We start from the raw sequence: 10,228 nt of genomic DNA on the forward strand, positions 1-10,228 counted from the left end.
GTTCTTATTAGTTATCTATTTTATACATATTAGTATATATATGTCAATCCCAATCTCCCAATTCATCCCACCACCACCACCACCCACCCCCCACCACTTTCCCCCCTTGGTGTCCATACGTTTGTTCTCTACATCTGTGTCTCTATTTCTGCCCTGCAAACCGGTTCATCTATACCATTTTTCTAGGTTCCACATATATGCTTTAATATACGATATTTGTTTTTCTCTTTCTGACTTACTTCACTCTGTATGACAGTCTGTAGATCCATCCACGTCTCTACAAATGACCCAATTTCGTTCCTTTTTATGGCTGAGTAATATTCCACTGTATATATGTACCACAACTTCTTTATCCATTCATCTGTCGATGGGCATTTAGGTTGCTTCCATGACCTGGCTATTGTAAATAGTGCTGTAATGAACATTGAGATGCATGTGTCTTTTTGAATTATGGTTTCTCTGGGTATATGCCCAGTAGTGGGATTGCTGGGTCATACAGTAATTCTACTTTTAGTTTTTTAAGGAACCTCCATACTGTTCTCCATAGTGGCTGTATCAATGTACATTCCCAACAACAGTGCAAGAGGGTTCCCTTTTCTGCACACCCTCTCCAGCATTTGTTGTTTATAGATTTTCTGATGATGCCCATTCTACCTGGTGTGAGGTGATACCTCATTGTAGTTTTGATTTGCATTTCTCTAATAATTAGTGACGTTGAGCAGCTTTTCATGTGCTTCTTGGCCATCTGTATGTGTTCTTTGGAGAAATGTCTATTTAGGTCTTCTGCCCATTTTTGGATTGTGTTGTTTGTTTTTTTTAATATTGAGCTGCATGAGCTGTTTATATATTTTGGAGAAAAATCCTTTGTTCTTTGATTCATTTGCAAATATTTTCTCCCATTCTGAGTGTCGTGTTTTTGTCTTGTTTGTAGTTTCCTTTGATTTGCAAAAGCTTTTAAGTTTCATTAGGTCCCATTTGTTTATTTTTTGTTTTTATTTCCATTACTCTAGGAGGTGGATCATAAAAGATCTTGCTGTGATTTATGTCAAAGAGTGTTCTTCATATGTCTTCCTCTGAGTTTTATAGTGTCCAGTCTTACATTTAGGTCTCTAATCCATTATGAGTTTATTTTTGTGTATGGTGTTAGGGAGTGTTCTAATTTCATTCTTTTATATGTAGCTGTCCAGTTTTCCCAGCACTACTTTTTTTTTTTTTTTTACAGGATAGGTTCACATATATTTTTCTTTAATTTTAGAAATTTATGTAGTTGTTTTTATTTATTTATTTATTTATTTATTTATTTATGGCTGTGTTGGGTCTTCGTTTCTGTGCGAGGGCTTTCTCTAGTTGTGGCAAGCGGGGGCCACTCTTCATCGCAGTGCATGGGCCTCTCACTATTGTGGCCTCTCTTGTTGCGGACCACAGGTGCCAGACACGCAGACTCAGTAATTATGGCTCACGGGCCCAGTTGCTCTGCGGCATGTGGGATCTTCCCAGACCAGGGCTCGAACCCGTGTCCCATGCCTTGGCAGGCAGACTCTCAACCACTGTACCACGAGGGAAGCCCCCAGCACCACTTATTGAAGAGACTGTCTTTTCTCCATTGTATATTCTTGCCTCCTTTATCAAAAATAAGGTGACCATATGTGTGTGGGTTTATCTCTGGGCTTTCTATCCTGTTCCATTGATCTATATTTCTGTTTTTGTGCTAGTACCATACTGTCTTGATTACTGTTGTTTTGTAGTATAGTCTGAAGTCTGGAAGCCTGATTGATTCCTCCAGCTCTGTTTTTCTTTCTCAAGATTGCTTTGGCTATTAGGGGTCTTTTGTGTTTCCATACAAATTGTGAAATTTTTTGTTCTAGTTCTGTGAAAAATGCCATTGGTAGTTTGATAGGGATTGCATTGAATCTGTAGATTGCTTTGGGTAGCATAGTCATTTTCACAATGTTGATTCTTCCAATCCAAGAACATGGTATATATCTCTCTATATGTTTGTATCATCTTTAATTTCTTTCATCAGTGTCTTATAGTTTTCTGCATACAGGTCTTTTGTCTCCTTAGGTAGGTTTATTCCCAGGTATTTTTTTAAAAATTTATTTATTTATTTTTGGCTGTGTTGGGTCTTTGTTTCTGTGCGAGGGCTTTCTCTAGTTGCAGCAAGTGGGGGCCACTTTTCATCATGGTGCATGGGCCTCTCACTATCACAGCCTCTCTCGTTGCAGACCACAGGCTCCAGACGCACAGGCTCAGTAGTTGTGGATCATGGGCCTAGTTGCTCCGCGGCATGTGGAATCTTCCCAGACCAGGGCTCGAACCCGTGTCCCATGCATTGGTAGGCAGATTCTCAACCACTGCGCCACCAGGGAAGCCCATTTTATTCTTTTTGCTGCAATGGTAAATGGGATTGTTTCCTTAATTTCTCTTTCAGATTTTTCATCATTAGTGTATAGGAATGCAAGAGATTTCTGTGCATTAATTTTGTATCCTGCTGTTATCCTGTATTAGCTATAGTAGTTTTCTGGTAGCATATTTAGGATTCTCTATGTATAGGATCATGTCATCTGCAAACAGTGACAGTTTTACTTCTTCTTTTCCAATTTGTATTCCTTTTATTTCTTTTTCTTCTCTGATTGCTGTGGCTAAAACTTCCAAAACTATGTTGAATAATAGTGGTGAGAGGGACAGCCTTGTCTTATTCCTGATCTTAGAGGAAATGGTTTCAGTTTTTCACCACTGAGAATGATGTTAGCTGTGGGTTTGTCATATATGGCCTTTATTATGTTGAGGTAAGTTCCCTCTATGCCTACTTTCTGGAGGGTTTTTTACCATAAATGGGTGTTGAATTTTGTCAAAAGCTTTTTCTGCATCTATTGAGATGATCATATGGTTTTTCTCCTTCAATTTGTTAATATGGTGTATCACATTGATTGATTTGCATATATTGAAGAATCCTTACATTCCTGGGATAAACCCCACTTGATCATGGTGTATGATCCTTTAATGTGCTGTTGGATTCTGTTTGCTAGTATTTTGTTGAGGTTTTTTGCACCTGTATTCATCAGTGATATTGGCCTGTAGTTTTCTTTCTTTCTGACTTCTTTGTCTGGTTTTGGTATCAGGGTGATGGTGGCCTCGTAGAATGAATTGGGGAGTGTTCTTTCGTCTGCCATATTTTGGAAGAGTTTGAGAAGGATAGGTGTTAGCTCTTCTCTAAACGTTTGATAGAATGTGCCTGAGATGCCATCTGGTCCTGGACTTTTGTTTGCTGGAAGACTTTTTTTTTTTTTTTTTTAAACATCTTTATTGAAGTATAATTGCCTTACAATGGTGTGTTAGCTTCTGCTTTATAACAAAGTTAATCAGTTATACATATACAATATGTTCCCATATCTCTTCCCTCTTGCATCTCCCTCCCTCCCACCCTCCCCATCCCACCCCTCTAGGTGGTCACAAAGCACCGAGCTGATCTCCCTGTGCTATGCGGCTGCTTCCCACTAGCTATCTATTTTACGTTTGGTAGTGTATATATGTCCATGACACTCTCTCACCCTGTCACATCTCACCCCACCCCCTCCCCATATCCTCAAGTCCATTCTCTAGTAGGTCTGTGTCTTTATTCCCGTCTTGCCACTAGGTTCTTCATGGCTTTTTTTTCCCTTAGATTCCTTATATATGTGTTAGCATACTGTATTTGTTTTTCTCTTTCTGACTTACTTCACTCTGTATGACAGACTCTAACTCCATCCACCTCATTACAAATACCTCCATTTCATTTCTTCTTATGGCTGAGTAATATTCCATTGTATATATGTGCCACATCTTCTTTATCCATTCATCTGTCGATGGACATTTAGGTTGCTTCCATGTCCTGGCTATTGTAAATAGAGCTGCAATGAACATTTTGGTACATGACTCTTTTTGAACTATGGTTTTCTCAGGGTATATGCCCAGTAGTGGGATTGCTGGATCGTATGGTAGTTCTATTTGTAGTTTTTTAAGGAACCTCCATACTGTTCTCCATAGTGGCTGTATCAATTTACATTCCCACCAACAGTGCAAGAGAGTTCCCTTTCCTCCACACCCTCTCCAGCATTTATTGTTTCTAGATTTTTTGATGATGGCCATTCTGACCGGTGTGAGATGATATCTCATTGTAGTTTTGATTTGCATTTCTCTAATGATTAATGATGATGAGCATTCTTTCATGTGTCTGTAGGCCATCTGTATATCTTCTTTGGAGAAATGTCTATTTAGGTCTTCTGCCCATTTTTGGATTGGGTTGTTCGTTTTTTTGTTATTGAGCTGCATGAGCTGCTTGTAAATCTTGGAGATTAATCCTTTGTCAGTTGCTTCATTTGCAAATATTTTCTCCCATTCTGATGGTTGTCTTTTGGTCTTGTTTATGGTTTCCTTTGCTGTGCAAAAGCTTTTAAGTTTCATTAGGTCCCATTTGTTTATTTGTGTTCTTATTTCCATTTCTCTGGGAGCTGGGTCAAAAAGAATCTTGCTGTGATGTATGTCATAGAGTGTTCTGCCTATGTTTTCCTCTAAGAGTTTGATAGTGTCTGGTCTTACACTTAGGTCTTTAATCCATTTTGAGTTTATTTTTGTGCATGGTGTCAGGGAGTGTTCTAATTTCATACTTTTACATGTATCTGTCCAATTTTCCCAGCACCACTTATTGAAGAGGCTGTCTTTTCTCCACTGTATATGCTTGCCTCCTTTATCAAAGATAAGGTGACCATATGTGCGTGGGTTTATCTCTGGGCTTTCTATCCTGTTCCATTGATCAATATTTCTGTTTTTGTGCCAGTACCAAACTGTCTTGATTACTGAAGCTTTGTAATATAGTCTGAAGTCAGGGAGCCTGATTCCCCCAGCTCCATTTTTCGTTCTCAAGATTGCTTTGGCTATTCGGGGTCTTTTGTGTTTCCATACAAATTGTGAAATTTTTTGTTCTAGTTCTGTGAAAAATGCCAGTGGTAGTTTGATAGGGATTGCATTGAATCTGTAGATTGCTTTGGGTAGTAGAGTCATTTTCACAATGTTGATTCTTCCAATCCAGGAACATGGTATATCTTTCCATCTATTTGTATCATCTTTAATTTCTTTCATCAGTGTCTTATAATTTTCTGCATACAGGTCTTTTGTCTCCTTAGGTAGGTTTATTCCTAGATATTTTATTCTTTTTGTTGCAATGGTAAACGGGAGTGTTTTCTTAATTTCACTTTCCGATTTTTCGTCATTAGTGTATAGAAATGCAAGAGATTTCTGTGCATTAATTTTGTATCCTGCTACTTTACCAAATTCATTGATTAGCTCTAGGAGTTTTCTGGTAGCATCTTTAGGATTCTCTATGTATAGTATCATGTCATCTGCAAACAGTGACAGCTTTACTTCTTCTTTTCCGATTTGGATTCCTTTTATTTCTTTTTCTTCTCTGATTGCTGTGGCTAACACTTCCAAAACTATGTTGAATAATAGTGGTGAGAGTGGGCAACCTTGTCTTGTTCCTGATCTTAGTGGAAATGGTTTCAGTTTTTCACCATTGAGGACAATGTTGGCTGTGGGTTTGTGATATATGGCCTTTATTATGTTGAGGAAAGTTCCCTCTATGCCTACTTTCTGCAGGGCTTTTATCATAAATGGGTGTTGAATTTTGTCGAAAGCTTTCTCTGCATCTATTGAGATGATCATATGGTTTTTCTCCTTCAATTTGTTAATATGGTGTATCACATTGATTGATTTGCGTATATTGAAGAATCCTTGCATTCCTGGGATAAACCCCACTTGATCATGGTGTATGATCCTTTTAATGTGCTGTTGGATTCTGTTTGCTAGTATTTTGTTGAGGATTTTTGCATCTATGTTCATCAGTGATATTGGCCTGTAGTTTTCTTTCTTTGTGACATCTTTGTCTGGTTTTGGTATCAGGGTGATGGTGGCCTCGTAGAATGAGTTTGGGAGTGTTCCTCCCTCTGCAATATTTTGGAAGAGTTTGAGAAGGATAGGTGTTAGCTCTTCTCTAAATGTTTGATAGAATTCACCTGTGAAGCCATCTGGTCCTGGGCTTTTGTTTGTTGGAAGGTTTTTAATCACAGTTTCAATTTCAGTGCTTGTGATTGGTCTGTTCATATTTTCTATTTCTTCCTGGTTCAGTCTCGGCAGTTTGTGCATTTCTAAGAATCTGTCCATTTCTTCCAGGTTGTCCATTTTATTGGCGTAGAGTTGCTTGTAGTAATCTCTCATGATCCTTTGTATTTCTGCAGTGTCAGTGGTTACTTCTCCTTTTTCATTTCTAATTCTATTGATTTGAGTCTTCTCCCTTTTTCTCTTGATGAGTCTGGCTAATGGTTTATCAATTTTGTTTATCTTCTCAAAGAACCAGCTTTTAGTTTTATTGATCTTTACTACTGTTTCCTTCATTTCTTTTTCATTTATTTCTGATCTGATCCTTATGATTTCTTTCCTTCTGCTAACTTTGGGGTGTTTTTGTTCTTCTTTCTCTAATTGCTTTAGGTGTAAGGTTAGGTTGTTTATTTGAGATGTTTGTTGTTTCTTGAGGTAGGATTGTATTGCTATAAACTTCCCTCTTAGAACTGCTTTTGCTGCATCCCATAGGTTCTGGGTCATCGTGTTTTCATTGTCATTTGTTTCTGGGTATTTTTTGATTTCCTCTTTGATTTCTTCAGTGATCTCTTGGTTATTTAGTAGTGTATTGTTTAGCCTCCATGTGGTTGTATTTTTTACATATTTTTTCCTGTAATTGATATCTAGTCTCATAACGTTGTGGTCGGAAAAGATACTTGATATGATTTCAATTTTCTTAAATTTACCAAGGCTTGATTTGTGACCCAAGATATGACCTATCCTGGAGAATGTTTCATGAGCACTTGAGAAGAAAGTGTATTCTGTTGTTTTTGGATGGAATGTCCTATAAATATCAATTAAGTCCATCTTGTTTAATGTGTCATTTAAAGCTTGTGTTTCCTTATTTAATTTCATTTTGGATGATCTGTCCATTGGTGTAAGTGAGGTGTTAAAGTCCGCTACTATGATTGTGTTACTGTCGATTTCCCCTTTTATGGCTGTTAGTATTTGCCTTATGTATTGAAGTGCTCCTATGTTGGCTGCATAAAGATTTACAATTGTTATATTTTCTTCTTGGATTGATCCCTTGATCATTATGTAGTGTCCTTCTTTGTCTCTTGTAATAGTCTTTATTTTAAAGTCTATTTGTCTGATATGAGAATTGCTACTCCAGCTTTCTTTTGATTTCCATTTGCAAGGAATATCTTTTTCCATCCCCTCACTTTCAGTCTGTATGTGTCCCTAGGTCTGAAATGGGTCTCTTGTAGACAGCATATATATGGGTCTTGTTTTTGTATCCATTCAGCCAGTCTATGTCTTTTGGTTGGAGCATTTAATCCACTTACATTTAAGGTAGTTATCGAAATGTATGTTCCTATTACCATTTTCTTAATTGTTTTGGGTTTGTTATTGTAGGTCTTTTCCTTCTATTGTGTTTCCTGCCTAGAGAAATCCCTTTAGCATTTGTTGTAAAGCTGGTTTGGTGGTGCTGCATTCTCTTAGCTTTTGCTTGTCTGTAAAGTTTTTAATTTCTCCATCAAATCTGAATGAGATCCTTGCTGGGTAGAGTAATCTTGGTTGTAGGTTTTTCCCTTTCATCACTTTAAATGTGTCTTGCCACTCCCTTCTGGCTTGCAGAGTTTCTGCTGAAAGATCAGCTGTTAACCTTATGGGGATTCCCTTGTATGTTATTTGTTGTTTTTCCTTGCTGCTTTTAATATTTTTTCTTTGTATTTAATTTTTGATAGTTTGATTAATATGTGTCTTGGCATGTTTCTCCTTGGATTTATCCTGTATGGGACTCTCTGCGCTTCCTGGGCTTGACTGACTATTTCCTTTCCCATATTAGGGAAGTTTTCAACTATAATCGTTTCAAATATTTTCTCAGTCCCTTTCTTTTTCTCTTCTTCTGGGACCCCTATAATTCGAATGTTGGTGCGTTTAATGTTGTCCCAGAAGTCTCTGAGACTGTCCTAAATTCTTTTCATTCTTTTTTCTTTATTCTGCTTTGCGGTAGTTATTTCCACTATTTTATCTTCCAGGTCACTTATCCGTTCTTCTGCCTCAGTTACTTTGCTATTGATTCCTTCTAGAGAATTTTAAATTTCATTTATTGTGTTGTTCATCATTGTTTGTTTGCTCTTTAGTTCTTCTAGGTCCTTGTTAAACGTTTCTTGTATTTTCTCCATTCTGTTTCCAAGATTTTGGATCATCTTTACTAACATTACTCTGAATTCTTTTTCAGATAGACTGCCTATTTCCTCTTCGTTTGTTTGGTCTGGTGGGTTTTTACCTTGCTCCTTCATCTGCTGTGTGTTTCTCTGTCTTCTCATTTTGCTTAACTTACTATGTTTGGTGTCTCCTTTTCGCAGGCTGCCGGTTCGTAGTTCCCATTGTTTTTGGTGTCTGCCCCCGTGGGTAAGGTTTTTTCAGTGGGTTGTGTAGGCCTCCTTGTGGTGGGGACTGGTGCCTGTGTTCTGGTGGATGAGGCAGGATATTGTCTTTCTGGTGGGCAGAACCTTGTCCGGTGGTGTGTTTTGGGGTGTCTGTGAACTTCTTATGATTTTAGGCAGCCTCTCTGCTAATGGGTGGGGTTGTGTTCCTGTCTTGCTAGTTGTTTGGCATAGGGTGTCCAGCACTGTAGCTTGCTGGTCGTTGAGTGGAGCTGGGTCTTAGCGTTGAGATGAAGATCTCTGGGAGAGCTTTCGCCGTTTGATATTACATGGGACCGGGAGGTCTCTGGCAGGCCAATGTCCTGAACTCGGCTCTCCCACCTCAGAGGCACAGGCCTGACACCCAGCCGGCGCACCAAGACCCTGTCAGCCGCACAGCTTAGAAGAAAAGGGAGAATTAAAAAAAGAAAGAAAGGAAAAAATAAAATAAAGTTATTACAAAATAAAAATGTTTTTTAATTATTAAAAATAAAAAAATTAAAAAGTAATAAAAAAAAGAAAGAAAGAAGAGAGCAACCAAACCAAAAAACAAATCTGCCAATGATAACAAGTGCTAAAAACTATTAAAAAAAAACCAAACAAACAACGGACAAACAGAACCCTAGGACAAATGGTAAAATCAAAACTATACAGACAAAATCACAAAGTCCACCTCCTCAATTTGGGATGATTCATTGTCTATTCAGGTATTCCACAGATGCTGGGTACATCAAGTTGATTGTGGAGATTTAATCTGCTGCTCCTGAGGCTGCTGGGAGAGATTTCCCTTTCTCTTCTTTGTTCGCACAGCTCCTGGGGTTCAGCTTTGGATGTGGTCCCGCCTCTGTGTGTAGGTCACCTGAAGGCGTCTGTTCTTCGCTCAGACAGGACGGGGTTAAAGGAGCAGCTGCTTCGGGGGCTCTGGCTCACTCAGGCCGGGGGGAGAGAGGGATATGGAGTGCGGGGCGAGCCTGTGGCGGCAGAGGCCGGCGTGACATTGCACCAGCCTGAGATGCGCCGTGTGTTCTCCCGGGGAAGTTGTCCCTGGATCATGGGACCCTGGCAGTGGCGGGCTGCACAGGCTCCCAAGAAGGAAGGTGTGGAGAGTGACCTGTGCTTGCACACAGGCTTCTTGGTGGCAGCAGCAGCAGCCTTAGCGTCTCATGCCCATCTCTGGGGTCCGTGCTGACAGCCGCGGCTGGTGTCCGTCTCTGGAGGTCATTTAGGTGGTGCTCTTCCTTCTGTGGGCAGACAGGGAAGGAATCCCCTCTCCTCGCGCACCCCGAAACAATTGTCTCTTGGCTCTTCGGCAGTTCCAGACTTTTTCCCGGACTCCATCCTGGCTAGCTGTGGTGCACTATCCCCCTTCAGGCTGTGTTCATGCAGCCAACCCCAGTCCTCTCCCGGGGACCTGACCTCTGAAGCCCGAGCCTCAGCTCCCAGCCCCCACCAGCCCCAGTGGGTGGGCAGAGAAGCCTCTCAGGCTGGTGAGTGCTGCTTGGCACCGATCCTCTGTGCAGGAATCTTTCCACTTTGCCCTCTGCACCCCTGTTGCTGCGCTCTTCTCCATGGCTCTGAAGCTTCCCCCCTTCCACCCCCCTCCCCCCACCATCTCTGCCAGTGAAGGGGCTTCCTAGTTTGTGGAAACTTTTCCTCCTTCACAGCTCCCTCCCAGAGGTGCAGGTCCCGTCCCTATTCTTTTG

The sequence above is a fragment of the Balaenoptera borealis genome, assembly GCF_965194805.1.
Source record: "Balaenoptera borealis genome assembly, chromosome: 1".
NCBI classification, from domain to species: domain Eukaryota; kingdom Metazoa; phylum Chordata; class Mammalia; order Artiodactyla; family Balaenopteridae; genus Balaenoptera; species Balaenoptera borealis.